The sequence below is a fragment of the Bacillus rossius genome, chromosome 3, assembly GCF_032445375.1.
Source record: "Bacillus rossius redtenbacheri isolate Brsri chromosome 3, Brsri_v3, whole genome shotgun sequence".
Taxonomy (NCBI): domain Eukaryota; kingdom Metazoa; phylum Arthropoda; class Insecta; order Phasmatodea; family Bacillidae; genus Bacillus; species Bacillus rossius.
The window spans coordinates 111,149,340-111,167,236 of NC_086332.1; the positions used below are offsets into that span (position 1 = coordinate 111,149,340).

At 36.1% G+C, this 17,897-nt stretch overlaps 1 protein-coding gene across 2 annotated transcripts in view; it reads right to left on the reverse strand.

Moving 5' to 3' along the window:
• Window positions 1–17,897, reverse strand: part of LOC134531133 (protein turtle) — a 423,117-nt gene that overhangs the window by 330,754 nt on the left and 74,466 nt on the right. The window lies entirely within an intron of this gene.

A 17,897-nucleotide genomic window follows, 5' to 3' on the forward strand; every position in this document is an offset into this window, starting at 1 on the left:
TTTCTTCACGTTTCATTGACGCATTATAACTGCACAGTAGTGATTGTTAGTCAACAATTATGAAAAATGCAACAATTTATTTTATAGACTATAATCGAAGTACACAAATTTAAGTTCCGGATAGTATCCTCCTTAATGACTAGATATATAGGCTCACCTATAAAAACTAGTAGTAAATTTGTCTGCATTAAATTTTTTATACATACTGAATTTTAAAATAAACTTTTTTCGAATCCGTTTCCACAGCAGAAGGAGGAATGTAGAGAGTAGTTTCTATTTCAGGACATCAGTAGTAGGGCAATGTTTAGAAGCAAAGTCCTGGGAAGTGAACGATAAAGGCTGCCTTGTTCCTCTTGCTATACATACACCTAGGCTAGGCCCACACCCACTGGAGAGAGGCAGCCGCGTCGCGCCACTGACTGCACCAATAAGGTCTCGCACGGCTGGTCGTGTCAGTTGGTTATGGGCGTTATGCAGGAATCATAATAGCGCGAAACGCGTATATCTTTCTAGCCTACCACTTCCACGCATCCGTGACGTCAGCGCGACATACACGGCGGACGCGACTGTCATCCCGATTAAATATCTTCAATTACCAGCTCGTCGGGGTCCCACGTTACAGAAATGATTGCTGGAATTCTGTTTCCGAAAGAATATGAAACTCGTGCGTGGATAAAACTATTATTATTATTCGTGTTTTTTATTTTGTTTTCTAAATTTATTTGTGAAATTTCTTTAGTGTTTTCATGCACATATATACTTCCAATTGAATGTTAGGTTTTAATAAAAAAAAAATTTTTCTCAAAAAACTCTATATTATAAAAAGGCGAGTCTTTCAGTACTTGCCAGATAAGTGTAACACATAACCTCGGTAATGAGCAAAATACACATGTTCTAATGTTGCAAATGAACTTATAATACGAAACTCTTACACGAAATTTAACGTACAATTCTTTAAAATTTGCCGAGCGTGATAAATATATGAAAATTGCATTTTAAACTACATTTATTGACGCGAGTCACAAGTAGTTTTCGCCCCCGCCGCTAGAATTTGTTATCAGAGCAACTACGTCGACCACTGAATCATTCGATTTGCAGAGCGAAAGGTTAAACTTATAATAAAACGGCACCGATAAAAGCGAAAATGACTTGCTAAAATACTAAACACCTGCATTGGACCTGATTTTCGACAAACAATTTTATTAAAATACTGCCTATCCTCTTAAAATTCATTTAACAGTTAATGTTATACAGTTTCCCTTTAACTGTGTGAACTTTAGTTCACGCTATCCGCCACAGATGGAAGCACCGTGGATATTCATTTTCGTTCAATGCGACTTCCGTTCCATTTACAAAATTACTCCTACCAAATGCCGTATACCGAGAGCTAGAATGTTACACATAAAAAAATGCAAGGGTCGATTGCTGTCGTATGTTTGTAACGTATGTAAAGACAAGAAAAAATATTTTTTTCATCTTGTGGGTCAGAACCACGTGTTGACAATAACGCAATATTTTGCTGTCGCTTCGTGACCTTCACGTCGCGCCGCCACGCTGTGTGATCCCAGCTTTACAGAGCTCTGATGCTACTCGCTTGCCTTTTGTCGCCAACCAGTGATTCATCAACCAAGCCCTTCATAACTCCAACAACTGAGTCTTCACTACCGGGCTTACAAGAATTTTCTTTAAATAAATTATTACTGCAATCAGACATTCAGATGAGAGGTAACTCAAGCGGTTAATTTGTAAACAGTTCTTCTGTGACTGTGAAGGGCGATGTTTTCAGCCCGTGCGGTACACTTAACTCCAGGATGGCCCGAATGCGGGGCGTGGCGGCATTTAAATAAGGTTCATTAAACCTCACAATAGTCCTCGCCGGCAGTAGGTAGCTTCCCATTCAGGCAGTCAACAATGCTTGCTATTATTACTAACGCGGTTAAGTTGTTGGCTTCATTCGTGCAGACAATTCCGAAAGGGTTAATCTGCCGGCATTCTTACTGCTAATCCAATCGATACCGATAACATATATCTGCAAAATAAAAATAACATACTGCAACAATGAGTTTACAATGGTTATTCTATATAAAATTCGATTCAAAGTACTGTGTATGTTACTACATCAGTTGTTGATGCATTTTTCAATAATATTCTCTTTACACGATGTCTCGGGTATACCACTACAGCTCACCACAAGCCCCCAGCTGGGCTGAACAGGTAGGTACTGAATACTATCTTGGGCTAAGTTTTCAGCGGTGATATTCCGAGTCGACGAAACTGCAGAGTTATTGTGTGGCTTTCTGTACGCTTCAACAAAATTTGTTTCCACCATCCGATAAGTGACCGCATTTAGAGGCTCCAATAAAGGTGGTTAGATCACTTACCAATTCAGCGTGAATTATGAGACAACTATTGCTATGTAGGCCTGTTACCCTGTCTACGACTTAACCTAATAATACAATAATTGACTCCACAGTAAAGAAGTGTCGGCTTGGTTCTAAAATGTGCAGTCTTAGAATTTCCATTAAATGCGAATCTACCTTGGAATGGCTTCTGTGACAGGAAACACAATTGTGTCCAATGTTCGTTTCATTAATAAACTTCCATCAAGAAAATGACATTTCTGTCTAGATGCTATAAATTGCGGTCCAGCAAGATACGATGGTGTATTAATACCTAGCAATTAGTTTTAGTGGAAAGTGTTTGCCAGGAAGGACTGAATTGGATGCTTCTCGCTGTAGTCCAGATTCAAAGCCAGGGGCGAACTAGGGGCTCGAATTCTGAAGTGCAGACTGCGTGTAGGCGGTAGGGATGACTGTTGTCGGGTTTCCTGCCTGCGGGGCGGGTCGTGGTGTTCTGTAATGCTATCGACAAGCCACGGGCGCTCTCTACAACCAGAGCGTCATTTTACAAGCTCCCCAGATGGAACACTAACAAATAATGCCTTGAGTCAAATGGGGTACAGAAAAAATTTCCTTTTCCCCTTTGTAGCAAACACTACCAATTAATAATATACCGTATTGCATTAACTATAGTCAAAAATTGATACTTACTAAGGCAATAGGTCTCGTGCACGAAGCTTGTAAATTGACGAACTGTGGCGAGCTGCGGTCGAACTCCCGCCTGTTGCTTGTAGTTAGTATTGAGAATACCACCAGGAGGTCCACAGGCGGGAGAACCCGTCATCGTGAAGTCCACGTGTTGCAGCATAAACCTATATGCAGCCCAGTTCGTAAACATTGGGGAGCGCACCAATTGTGTGCCAAATGAAAAATTTTAGTACCAAACTATTCTCGAACACAAATTGTAAACTGAAAAAGGAATAATCGCAAATTTAAAATTACGTTACAAATTTGACATTACTGTATCGGTTACAACAATCTCTGTGCAATATATAAATTGCTTTCGTAGCCTACTAGTGACCCTAATATCGCTTTTAATGAGAATGTTAAAAAATCTAAAAACAAATAGAAAAAATCTAATTTTGTATTAGTATGTATTGAAAATATGACATAAAATTGACAAGAAGAAAATTTCTGTTGATCTGATCGCTACCAACTTTCACAGGATCACCCGCTGAGCTAATCTGAAGATTGCCTGAAAATTTCATCAAAATCGGTCCAGCCGGTTTTAAGTCCATAGGGAACATACATACACACACACATCGATATAGGCATAGTGTGCGCCTCCAAATCATGTGTATAATCCCATCTCCAGAAAAAAAAACTTTATATACACATGCATACACACATTACACTATACAAATTATACTTTAAGCACAAATTGTTTTTTTTTCTTCTGAATCTAATTGCTGTAATAAGATTTAATACATAACTAAACCTGTTGGTTCAGTTATTTCATACTATGTAGCCTTTATTTGTTATTTATAGTAAAATAAATACAAGAACAACCACCTTGAACAAAAAGTTAACTTTAATTGTATACACCTACGTTTGTAAATAAATAAGTTTCCATATATCATTCATCGATAAACATATTATGTAGCCTTTATTTATAGTAAACAAAAATTATACAAGCACAACAACCTTGAAAACAAAGTTAACTTTAATTGAACACACCTACGTTTCTAAGTAAATAAGTTTCCATATATCATTCATCGATAAACAAATTATTTACAGGTAGGGGAAGGTTACTCAAGATGGCCCGCTTAACTTTGAAATTTCATATAAAATTACAAATGGAGAATTATTGATTCGGATTAGCATTAAATGAATAAGTTATATGTTTACTTAACATACATAAAAATAACCTTACAGAAAAATTATTTTAAAAAGGTTTTTTTGGCATATATTTAGGATATTACAAATTCCCATCTTGGGTAACCGGTTACCAAAGTTGGGACAAAAGGTATCCTAAGATGGGACAACAAGTTAATCACTCTACAAATCATCACAACATATTTAATATTAACATGTAATATGTATTTAATTGTTTTGCAACACAAAATGTATAATAAAATAAAGTTAAGCTTACATAAAAGCAGTTTCCATGCCACATTTATAAATTCACTAATACATATATACGATAATAATGCTGGAAAATGCAATTCTAGAATAATATTCATTTAGACTTACATAAGTCATATAACTTCTAAGTGCGAAATTGAATTAAAATCTTATAACCTAAAAGTTGCCTACTTCTCTTATGTGATACATGGAAAACTTTTTAAAACAACATTAACAGAGTAAGATACAAATAGGAAAAATAGTCAGTTACATAAGGAATATAGAATTCCACACAATGTTTATGAAAAAAATTAATGAATTCATAACAAAATATTCATCGCATTTGAAACAATAGAAGTACAAATCGTCACAAAGACCACATGATTCATGCGCCCATTCATTGCAGGTCTTACATTTCAACCAGTCATCATCAGAGTCTTTGTATTGACCTTCACAAACTTTGCAGACACTATCACTCACGATTTCTTTGCGCCGTTTCTTTGACTTAATCTGCAGCCCTGGTGTCGCCTTCCCACTTTTTAATACAGAAGACAAGTTTTTCTTAGCTGATGGTATCGATTTACCTTTGGCCAGTACATTTTTATAGGGTGATTCTGTGAGAATAGTTGCTGTCGTCACTCTCCTCCTGCGCTGCGTGTTAGGCCTGTTAGCAGTTGCGACTGGTATTGGGCTAACTTGTTGGACCGAAACCTCTTTAGAATTTGGCCTACTCTTGATGGCGGAGTGGATTTGGTCGGTTGGATTGGCAGCTGTGCAACTGACTTGTTCTTCCTGTTCTAATGTTATAATACTTGAAGATGGCAGCTTATTAGTGACCTCGCTGTTAGGGTCGGGTAATGTAGCATTTTCCCGGAATGGCGTGTCTGTGGTTAAGGAAGGTGCAAATTCATGTTCCAAAAATACATGCGGATTAAGTGGCCACAGTCCACATTTTTGAAAACCATTCGTTGCGTTACAGGCAACGGCAGCTCGTCCAAATGCATATCCAACAGCTTTCGCTACGTGATACTCGTTGAATACTCTTCCTGGGTGCTCTCGCAGCCAAACTGTCACTGCTTGATTGTAAAATGTACTGAGGGGGCCGAAAAACGAAACATCTAATGGTTGTAACTTGTGTGTCGTGTGTGGTGGTAGACTGACTAAAATTATATGATTCTCTCTCGCGAATTCTATGACCTGTAGTGATTTTGTGTGGGAAGCATGTCCATCAAGTATTATCATGATAGGCTTTTCTGAAGATGGCTTGGCTTTATTATGGAAATATTTAAGATATTCCAAAAATATTTCCCCGTTTGACCATCCATTTTCTTGGAAAAATGCTACGGAGCCTGTTGGTGCCCCATTGCACATCTCTTCGTTCCTTCTTTTCGGCGGAAATATGAAGGCAGGTGGGATAAAATGACCTTCAGCACTCATCGCACAAATTATTGTTGTATTCCTCCCACGTTCCGCACTAGTCAATCCACCAATTTGTTTTTTACCTTTAGTTCCTAGAACTTTTCCCAATCCCTGGACAGTTTTGATACTGCTTTCATCGACATTATATAATCTATCACCAGATATTTCGTATTTCGTGTAAGCATCTTCCAACATTTCGAAGAAGTTATCCACGATGGGTTTGTTAAAGCTAGAAGCCCTGGCGAATGAAGTTGCTTCCGGAGTTCGTAGTGAAATGTTTTTGTGACGTGACAAAAAGTTGTACAGCCACTTTTTTGATGCCATTCCCTTTTCCTTGTTAAACTGGTGAGATATATTTTTGGCTTCAGCGAAGTCGAATGCAAGCTTTCTAACATCTGTACAGGACAAACCAAAAAAGCGCGATTCCATTAGCAAAATATGGTCTGTTATTTCTTGCTCTTCTTGGTCGCTGAATGCGCTAGTAAACCGCCCAAGGTGTTTCTTCGTTTCTTTAGCAATCTTATTGGAACTGATGACACGTCTTGCAAGAGTACTTTTAGATATATTGTAATCAAAAGCAGCCTGCCGTAATGTCATTTCTTTAAGTCTTACTTTTTCAATTGCTTGTGACATTGACATCTCATCCCAGGATCCGCGTGTCGTTTTTCTCTGGTAGGAATATTTTGAAAACGTTGGCGCCATTTTCCTTAAACACACCAGTAACAGTAGAGTTATTCCTGTATTTCTAGATTATGATACACGATAACAATGTAGCTACCTTCCAACTGTACAATTATTGTTATTTTAGCTATGCCACCTATTTTTAATAATATAGCATTTTAAATAATCCATTGTTTTTTAATAATAGCTGTAAAATAGTAATAATAATTTGTAATAATAGCTAATATTATGAGTATGCAAAACCCATTATGGCGTACACACTATAAATACATGCATTACAACATTACGCACATAAAATAATAAATACAAAAGACTATCTATTACGAAAAGAGGAATGTATAAAATAAGTTACCCAAGATGGGATGCTGTACTCAAGATGGGACAATGTCCCATCTTGGGTTATTTAGCGATTCCCATCTTGGGTAACTCGGCCATTTTGACATATGCTGTGTCGTGCCAAGAAGGTTAAACAACAACTTACTTTGTTTATAATGCATTATGTGCATAAAATTATAAGGCACTATTGTAAAACAAAAAAAAAAATTTTCGACAAAATATAAGGCGCGTATCGCAGTTTATATTTATTAAATACTTTATATTATCACACCGTAAAAATAAAACTTACCTCTACTTTGGTATCAACGGCAGCAACTCGACTATAACTACGTATACACACTTCTGGGGGAAAGCCACGTTGTCTGCAATGGGCAGACAGTTGCTATCTAGCGGCGGCTTAGAGAACTACGTCAGTCCCATCTTAGGTGACCGGACCATCTTGGGTAACCTTCCCCTACTGCAACCATGTTGAATGGAAAAGCGAGCTGATTTTATTTCACTACGAATTTAATAATGATGGGCATTACTATTACGTTAAAATATATGATTTTTTTGTCTCAGTAAAATAATTTTCTTACAATTTTTTTAGTGGTTTAAAAAGTTAAATAATTAATCAAATTAAAAAAAAATCGGTAGGATTTTCAACTCGTAAAGGTAAAAAAGATAGTTATTGCTGTGAGTTATCTCGATGAAGTGACTAATTGCATGTAATTTTATAGTAATATAAAAGTCAACATTAAATCATATCCCATTTCTATATATATTTTATTTAATATTTCTGTATTTTCACAATATAATAGCAGGAAATTTCAATTTTTATTAAGTTAAAAATTACAAAGAATATTTTTATATACAGTATATTAAGACATATTTGTTGCATTCTAAGCAAATTAGGCATAGAAGAAAAAATAACTAATATACGTTCCCCAGGTTACATAATTATAGATTCCGCTGCTGAAATGTTCACGTCCTTTCAGTGTTTGGTCAGATTACAGCAACGTGTTTATTTCTACTCATATATGTAGCTGATTTGGTCGACAACTACAGAGTTTGTTTTTCTGTTGTGTACTGTTGCATTTAGTACAGAAAATTATTGAGATTTTTATTGAAATGATTTATTTTATTTGCATAGAGACTATGAACATTTTTGTACAATATGACCCTGTGTAAATTCTCTATGAACTTAATTTCTTGTTTGTTTTGCGAACAGTGGTATCTGTTTTGATGTATGTTTTGGATTTGGGGAAGGAGGGTTGGAGATTAAAATTAGGAGAATATGGGCCTCCGTGTTGAATGTGAAAAATAAAAGGTTTTGTCAGATTGAGAAGGACAAGTTACTGTGTTGTATTGATGAATTGAAGTCCATATTTACAGCTGGAGCTGCATGAATGTTTGAAAGTGTAACTTGTTTCATAATGTGAATATTATTTCTGTATGTATATGGTCTTGAGGGTAACACTTATTATAGTGTGACTATTTATCAAAATATGGTGAGTTTGAAATTATTTATTTTATACCTTGAAAAGCCAGAAATGACCATAGCTGTGCAGCTGGTTTCTGCTATGAAGAAAGTTTAATGCAAGAATTTTGATGAATAGAACAGAAAGCTGAAGGTTATTAATATTTATTGACATACAGCAATATCCTGTAGCGTACAAACCAGTGGTAATTCTGAGTTAAGAACCTTGTGTTCGAGCTAGTTGAAATATTTGTTTAGCTTGGAAAATAACTATTGACAATTTTATGCGCACACATAATAAATTAGTCAGGGTATTTAATTCTATTTCTTTGCTTTTACCTTTTCACTGGAATGTATTATGTATCGTGTGTGTGAAGAACAGAATTCATTCTTTTCTAGTAATATACAAATTGTCATGCTTACTTTTATACCTATGGGGATGGCAGACGATATGGCAGAAATTAAACATCGTGTGTGTCGGGCTTAATCGCAACGTAGTGTATCTGCTGGTCGATATGTCACAAAAATTATTTAAATACAAATATTATTCTATAAATTGTGCTTGTGGAATATGGTAGGTATTTCCTATTATTAGATTTATTTTAATTTGTGCAATTAATTTTTATAATCGATTGATTTATCGATAGTTCATGAACTATATATGGCGCGTTTTCGACCGGAGGCACCGGTTAACCTGAAGTAATGCTGTGACCGCGCGCTCTCCGCCCTCTATCTCGAAAACGGTTCACCGTATGAAAAATTGTTTTGAACAAAATTTGTAGAGAATTTTGTATTCTACAATATTGATAATAAATACAAATAGCAAAAAACCCATAGGAAATGAGATATTTACAAAAAAAAGCGCAAAAAACCGATTTTTGTGACCTTTGACCTTGAAATTTAATAGTTGCGTACACCCTACCATATGTAGGTTTTGAGACAACTTTTAGGGTGTCAATATACAAGTATTTACAGACTCACAGCTGGGTATCTTGAATTCCGAGATTCTTACCTAATTTAAGCTTAAATGACTGGACTAGTAGTCCGCAGTGCTCGGAGGCTGAGACAAATAGGCGGGAGTCTTGCAGTCACCTAACCGTGTTTTTATTATTATTTATTTTATTTGAGCATACGAGTACTGGCGGAAGACGGAATGGCGTGAGCTGGAGTTAAAAGACGAGGCTAATGAATTTCATATTCGAGCCCCAGGGTTCGAGTTATGGGAGGAGCTATTTCGGAGGGGGGGGGGGGGGAGGGGTGTTGTAATCGGATGACTGGAGTGTTTCGGGTGGTAGATATGGTATACCTCCCAGTTAAATGGGGGGTCAAAAATTTAGATAAGTAACAACCCATTAAGATATTTTAACCTAATTATGATGTCTTTAGGTCAATTTTTGATGTGTAATATCGTATCTATCAAAATTTGGTGGGAATTTCGTGAATGCGACGGAAATCAAGAAACGGAAATGTTTAACAGCCACGGTACTTCCATCTGTGGCGGATGGCGTGAACAAAAGTTCACAAAGCCAAAAGGAAACTGTAATGCATCAGTGTTTAGTGAATTTTAAAAATATGGGCAGTATTTTAATAAAATTCAATGTCGAAAATCAGGTTCAAAGATGGGCTTAGTTTTTTTCAAGAGTTTTCTTCCCGCTTTTATCGGAGTCATTTGATTATACTGTTTAAAATTTCGGTCTGCTAATCAAGTGATTCAATAGTCAGTCGTAGCTGCGCATGCAGCGAATTCTAGTGGCGGGTGCGGAAACTACGTGTGATTCGCGTCTATAAATGTAGTGTAAAACACAATACGCTCGAGATTATTGTAAAGAATTCGACATTAAAATTCGTGTCCGAGTTCTGTATTATACGTGTGTCTGCAACTTGAGAACACATGACTGCTGTAACTGAGGTTAGATGTTACACAGCACTGGCGAGTACGGAAAGTACTTTTTCTCTAGTTGTTTTTAGTAATTGGTTTATAAATGGTTGGAGGGGGAAGGGGGGGGGGGGGAGGGAGGGAGAGAGAGAGAGAGAGAGAGTCATTGGCCTCATCGATCCTCCCATAAGGTACCCTACTGTTTGAAGCTCAAAATTCCACCTCCTGCTCTAAACGGCTGATAGCCTTCCAAGAAGGGGTTCATGCTATAAGCTTACTTTTACTGCTCAGATCCTGCTTCAAATCGTATAGTTAAGTATAAAATGCTTTCGTTTGCACAACCTTAGAGTTGCCGAACTTTTTCACAAGTCTCGTAGGTAATAAAATCAGTAACCAATAAGTAGTTGTTTTTTCAAATACCTTTATTTAATAATTATGTCAATTATATACCTGAACATTGAAAAATAACTTCTAAGAAATAATTTAAACCACTAACGTCCAAAACAAGTTCTTTAACATTATATAGTTAATTAAATGTATAATATTTTACTGTGTACGTTTTACAAAGTTTACGAGCAAATAAACAGGACGTTACGCTCTCAGTAGGTTCAACGCATAATCACATTTGCTGCAACTTGAACACGGTAGTTCCTTTGTTGCGATGGAGTCAGATACCACTTCACAGTTCACAGAAAATGTTTACGTACACATCCAGCAAAGTGTGGAATGACTTACCAAAAATTTAGTTAAAACAAAAATTCCATAGAGAGTATTGTTCCAGAAGTGAAATGTAAATTAATTCTAGGTACACCATGGCAACTATATTTGAATATTAGGCCTGTATGAGGCACTATGTTGGCGGCTAAGAGGTTTCTGCCAGATGCCTGTGTTCCGGGCCCATTTGCCTGCCAATGGTAGCGCGTAATGACGTGTTCAAGAACGGCCACTGACCCGGAATGAGAGATAATTTATCCTCTGGTGATTTATTTTTCCTTTACTAAATAATTGATCCAGTCAAACAACTGTACGATTATCTGCCTTTTTCTGTGTGAACTAGGAGAATGTTCCTGCAGATTTTACTACTGGATGACAAGCGTGAGAATGGTGCACTTTTTATTTGGAGTATTCTAACTTTCACAAGCAAATTTGACCCTGGCTAAGTTACTTTTTTAGTTTATTTCATTTTTCTATGGGGTTGTCCTGCACTCGCCCAAAGGAAGTACTGTGTGAACCACACCTTTGCCCGCTTTGTAATTTACTGGAATGAGGGCTTTATATTTGTTTTATATAATGCTTTCTGTGAAAATAGTGTTATAAAGGTTTTAACTATTCAAGGTTACAAATTTCGGTAGCATAAATATGCATGAATTATTGAAGTGTTGGTTAGGAACAACTTTTCTCGAGGAGTGCAGACATAAATTAAGCAACTTAACTTGAGGCTGCCATAACTGATAGTGTTGGTATTTTTTATGTGCTAGTCTTCTTTCTAGCACCTACAAATTATGATACCAAAGACTTATTGAGTACTAAGCATACTTATGGTGGGTTGGTAGTTCAAACCTTTATATATACATGTATTTATTTATAATAATAAACTGTTATGTTATTATAAGATGACCTTTAAACAAATCAGCATCTGGTTTGGTATAGCATCCTGATTTGCATGTCAGTTACCTTTAAAGGTAATGGTTGTCTATGCTGCCCAATTCTGTGTATAGGGTGATTATGATTATACAGGGTCGCTGTATAGGCACAGCTGTCTCTGTGAGTAAGGAGGTTAGGATTAGGCATACTGAATTCACTACAAAACTTTGATTTTCAATCCATATATTTATTTACCTGAATGTATTTACAATGCCATTGGTGAAAATGGGATATAGCCTTGATATTATTGTGGGATAAACTGTTCTTTTGCGTATTAAGTCTACAATATTATTTTTTCAAAACCCCTTGGCTGTGTAAGGCAATATATTTACGGACCTTTTGAGGCCTAATTGTATTAATTTGGTGTCCCGAGATTTATTTACTATTTTCAATCCTGGTAAAGCCTTTTCTCTGAATGTTACTAATTTTGGCGTAAATATTTGATTACGTATTTGTTTATGTGATTTTGGCTTTGGATCAGAGTAATGTAAGGGAAGCGTAGAAGAATAGTTTGTGATATTGTGATATTGTGATATGTGTAAGGTACTATTGTGGCAGACCTGTTATCTGATAAAGGCAAAAACTATATCTAGTAAAGTGTGTGATTGAGGTGCTTGCCTCGAAGGATATGTGTGTTCCTAGCGTGAGCAGCCTGTACCTACCTGTATACGCCCTTGTTTCTAACGTTCCCTGTTGATGAGACTTTGATGACAAAGGAAAGTCGTATTTAAGGAAAGTTAAATATCCCCTTTTTTATGTTTGCATCAGTGGCGAGGCGTGAGGTTTACATGAGGGAAAGCAACCACTCCGTTCATCCCAAAACATCGTGGAGGGGGGGGGGGGGGGGGGGTCCGGGGGCCCTCCCCGGGAAAATATTGAATTCAAGGTACAAAAGGGTGCTATTTAAGTCGTTTTCTTAACTGAAAATTGACCATTCCACAGGTAGAAAAATTGACATTTTTTTAAAATTATAAACTATTTTTGAAAAATAATAATGTTTGGCATACATTATTCTGATAATAAAATACCTACTCTACATTACTTATATACTAAGTGGGAGTGTAGTATCATCGATATCTGGTACAAAATATATAAACAGACAACACATGGCAAAATAAGTACTTAAAATAAAGAGAAGCTCATAAAAATGTACTAGAATAGTAAAAATTAAATGTTGGTATTTTTTGTACCAACACGAAAGAAACTATCTTCATACGTATTCAGAAACTCTGTTAACTGGTACGTGGTTATTCACAGTCACTCCAGCGAGATTGCAACTCTCGAGCTGGGATCCCGTAACCGCCACCCGCGGGACGCGGTCGGTAGCAGTTGGCACTGCTAGGCCGCCTCCTGTACGCCCACAAATCCCCCACGCACTGCCAGCCTTTGGTTACCCAATAGGGCGCAGGGAACTCCCAGCCAACAGCCCGCGAGAGAGATGCGCGCTTCCCGAGAGACGACCGCCGACTGAAACGCGACCTCGCCACCTGCCCTGCCGAACTGTGGCGGACATAGCCGAAGCAGTCGGCGGAAGAATTCCACCGTCTGCTTCGGCCATGTTCGCTTGAGTTCGGCAAGAAAGCGCTACCTTCGTAGCTTCTACCACGTGTTTTTACAGCCAATCCCCTCCTCGAACCTTTGTACCATGCCACCCCCTCCCCCCTCCCCTGTAAGGAAACTACTGCGGCAGCCTTCCTGCTGAAAGCGGTCCTACCAGCGCTTCTAAACCTAGCAACGCTTCTAAAACAGCATGTTTTGTGTGTCGACGAGTTCTTTTCTTATAGCGCACAGCGCACAGTATTGGGTCCCAAGACGATAGTGTAAAAAATACATACACCTAACTGCACGAGCCGAAGTAAAATACTATTCTGAATAAAATATTTATTTAAAAAATACATTGTCTGCAAACTGCCTGGGCAAGCACTGCTTGCCTTGCTTGCCCTGACGAGACGCCACTGGTTTGCATTCCTTAGTGATATTACTTGTCGTACTTCATACCACTCAGTTACCTTGCCTACTATTTACTTTCATGTATCCACTTTATCACACACCCCTTTTAACATCCCCAGGTAGTGATTGGTACAAGTATAAGGGTGTCAAATGGAACTTTATCGTAGAGAAACTACGTTAAAATATATTTTGCAAACTTTAATAATTTTTATGAAATAAACTCAACTTTAAAAAATCATGATTAAACTAAATTATTGCATTTACGAGATAATATCTCAAAACTTTCAGGTTGTGTGTGTCAGTAACACAACAGTAAAGTATGACGGTGCCAATAACAAAAACAAAAAAAATGAAGGTCAACTAGACGTGTTTCAAACCATGACGTTACATTTTTTATTTGAATTTTTATATACTTTATTATTTCTTTAAATGGTATTTTACACATTAGACAAAAATGTTAAAGGTAATATAATTTATTTCTTTAAATGCTGTAATAAATTTTAATTCATAATTCTACCCGTTTGTTCTGTTATTTCATTATAGTTAGGCTCACCAAAAATGTTTTAAATTTTGATTTTAAAATAAACAATAAAAACAAAGGTAATTATAAAAAAATATTTATTACATTAAGTAATTTCTAACTCGAAGAAATTTACAAGGAAGTTAATGTCCGTATATTACTGATATTCAAACGAACATTTGATAGGAATGCGATGTTGAGGAAATCACTTACCTATAACTTTGCGTATTTCTAGGTTATTGATTTAAAAAAATATTTTATTGCAATTACTCAAAAAGCTTAAGTTATACAACAAAGTAATGACCCAATACAAAATAAAGTATTAAAAATATATTATTGATTGGCAATTTGAACTATTACGATGAACACATTATTTACTGTGAACGTGACTATCCATATAAATTAAATGCATGTTGTTTTACGATTCGGTATATATCACAGGTTTTTTACATTAAATCAAACGCAAATTCTCTTGTATACTTCTTAATATAATATTAAATCAATACATTTATACATTAGCCCATCAACAAGGAAAAATTCATCTCTTTTAGTACGGAGCTGGACAGAATTTTTTCTACCGATGACACATAAGTTGTATTATTTTTTTCAAAGACATGAAGAATATTAAAAAAAAAAAAAAAATCCTCCGAAACATTCTTTACGAATCATGGCTTACAATTTTTGTGTATTTTTAGTATTTGGTTAAATTTACAGCAATTTTACCCATATATACAGCCACTATACAACATCAGATTTACCAAGAAAAAAATATATATAAACATTAAACAATACGTTTGGCTTTGGTTGCATAATAACTTCCTTGAGTTAGTAAGATAATTATTTCTGTCTCAAAAGTGTGGTTTTATGTAAAAAAATTGTTTTAACAAGCTTTATCCTTTGAAAGTTCTATTAGTGGTACAATATAAATGAATGACTTGTCTCAGTGCACACTTCAGCAGCGATGTCTTCATGGTTTTAATAACATGAAAGCTTAAATAAAACCTTACTAAATAAAATATTTTGAAATTTAAACTAATTATTTTTTTTGTTTCACAAATTAATTCATCCGTGTAACACAAGAATTAATTACAATAAGTAAAATAAACACAGTTTACATAAGAATATTTGTATTTAAATAAATTTAGTGACATCGACCAGTAGACACACTTTAGTTTGCGTTTATGTCCACCTTACACGATATTTAATTTCTGTCATGTCGTCTGTTTCCAAAGTTTTAAAAATGGTCATGACAATTTGTATATCAGTAGATAAGAATAATTTATTTTCTTCACACACACGATACATAAAGTGCCAACAGAAAAACGGCCTCCATATTTGTCGACCAAAGCAGCTACATATGAGTAGAAATAAACACATTGCTGTAATTTGACCAAATACTGAAAGGACACGACATTTCAGCAACGGAATATATAATTATGTACCCTGGAGAATGATTATCTATACTAATATTATAAAGCTGAAGAGTTTGTTTGTTTGTTTGAACGCGCTAATCTCAGGAACCACTGGTCCGATTTGAAAAATTATTTCAGTGTTGGATAGTACATTTATCGAGAAAGGCTATAGGCTATAGGCTAGATTATATTATCAATAACATTAGGGATCCTTACTAAAAGTCCAATTTAGAATCAAATGCGTTGGAGGGGGTTAGATACAACATGCAGTACACGTACGAAGTGTGTGTTGACAATGCCGCAGGCGCTAGAAGTTTATTTCCTATTGCCTATTAACATTGTTGCCACGCACTAGATGCTTTATCATTCATAATTTTCCCATACAAGTAAAAAACACACGTGTGATATTAACAACGAAGCAATCAGTACCCTCATAAGAGTTCAATTAGTATTTAAATACTTTTAATTACTTTAAATCGCAAAACTAAACTATTGTTTTTTTTTCCCTCTATCTGTGTTTAATTTGTTTATTATTGCCCTTTCTTTCAAGTATATATATTTTACAGACTTGAAACTTCACAGTAATATTCCTTATGTTACGCAGGATGACATTTTCCGAAAATTATATTCCATGGGTGGTTAAAACCAGGCAACAGTGGGTACTTTGTCTGCATGAGAACAGGATTTTGCATTGTTCATGCCTTCTGCGTCTCCATGGCAACGGGCATCGCGGGGCAATGGCGTACCCACAAGGAGGGGCATGTATAATGAGCGGCGCAAGAGTGATCTGCCTGTAGACTGCCGTAGCAAAGTACGGGTACATCAGTTGTACGTTGCGTGCACGAGTCGGGAAACCATCGGTGCTATTCATTTTCTCTCCGGTACATTATACAGCATTGTAATAAATGTTCACTAAATTTTTTTAAATTTACCATTACTGTAAATGGGAGATGTGGCTTAATTTTTTCCATTAGTATAGCCATGCGAAGCCGGGTCGGGCAGCTAGTTTGTTATATTTTCTTCTATACCTCATTTGTCTAAAATGCAACAAAAGTCTTAATACACTGCATATAAAAAAATTATTTGCGCTTTTTAACTAAATAAAAAAATTAATTTTCCTGAATGCTGTTGTGAAAATCCAGTGATATTAAGTAAAACAGAATACAATGGAAATCGGGTCAGATTTGAAGTAGGTTTTTTATAATTTATCTATAACATTCATGCAATTGGTCACTTCATCAAGATAACCACAGCAATAATTTGCTTATTAAAAGTTACGAGTTCAAAATGTTCCCAAATTGATTATTTATTAATCTGATTAAATACTTATGGAACTAGTTTGAAAAATTGTAAATAAATAAATAAATATATATATATATATATATTACCAACTGAGACAAAGGAAAAAGCACATTTTAACGAAACAGTGTAACCCCTCTCCTTGCATGAGATGGCAGGAGTGAGACACAGAGATTGCATACAGTATGTTAAGTTGTTAACGGCAATAACACCTGAACAAGGTGACAGCAAGTCTATCAACTACCAATATAGTTTCTTTTAACGCTGTATTATTTTTCTGGATAAAATGTGTCACTAATTCAATTAGGTACTTATATTTATCCTCTGTCATTCTTAAATAGTTCTTGAAAACATACGGCTTGTTTTCTCTAAGTTCCAACAGTAAGTCATGTGTGTATATTCATTCTTTTTTTTTTGAAGCCAACTTTTAACCCAACACTTTCGAGGTTTCATTTTTGTTGTTTTTAGGAATAAACACCCCCAGCTTCATCTAGCAGCAATATTGCAGCGGCCAAACGTTTCCTACAGTCCATTATTTCAGTTCACTTCACAAACCTATAGCAATTATCAAAACAATTTACCAGACACAACATTAAAACAGGCACGATGATGCACTGAACGTGTCGCTGGAAAGGTTGGTACGATACTGGCACCTGGCAAACATCTCGAGTGCCGGCTCGGGGCTTGCCCAGCCAACCAGGCTCGGCAGTGCGTGGAGAACCGCTGTCCGAACATTGTGCGTCCCAACTCCAAGCAAGCCTGGGGGTTTATTCTAAGTTTCTCGGAAAAGAGTTCCCGATCGTGATTCCACGATTATCGGAAGCTTTCTACAATATGG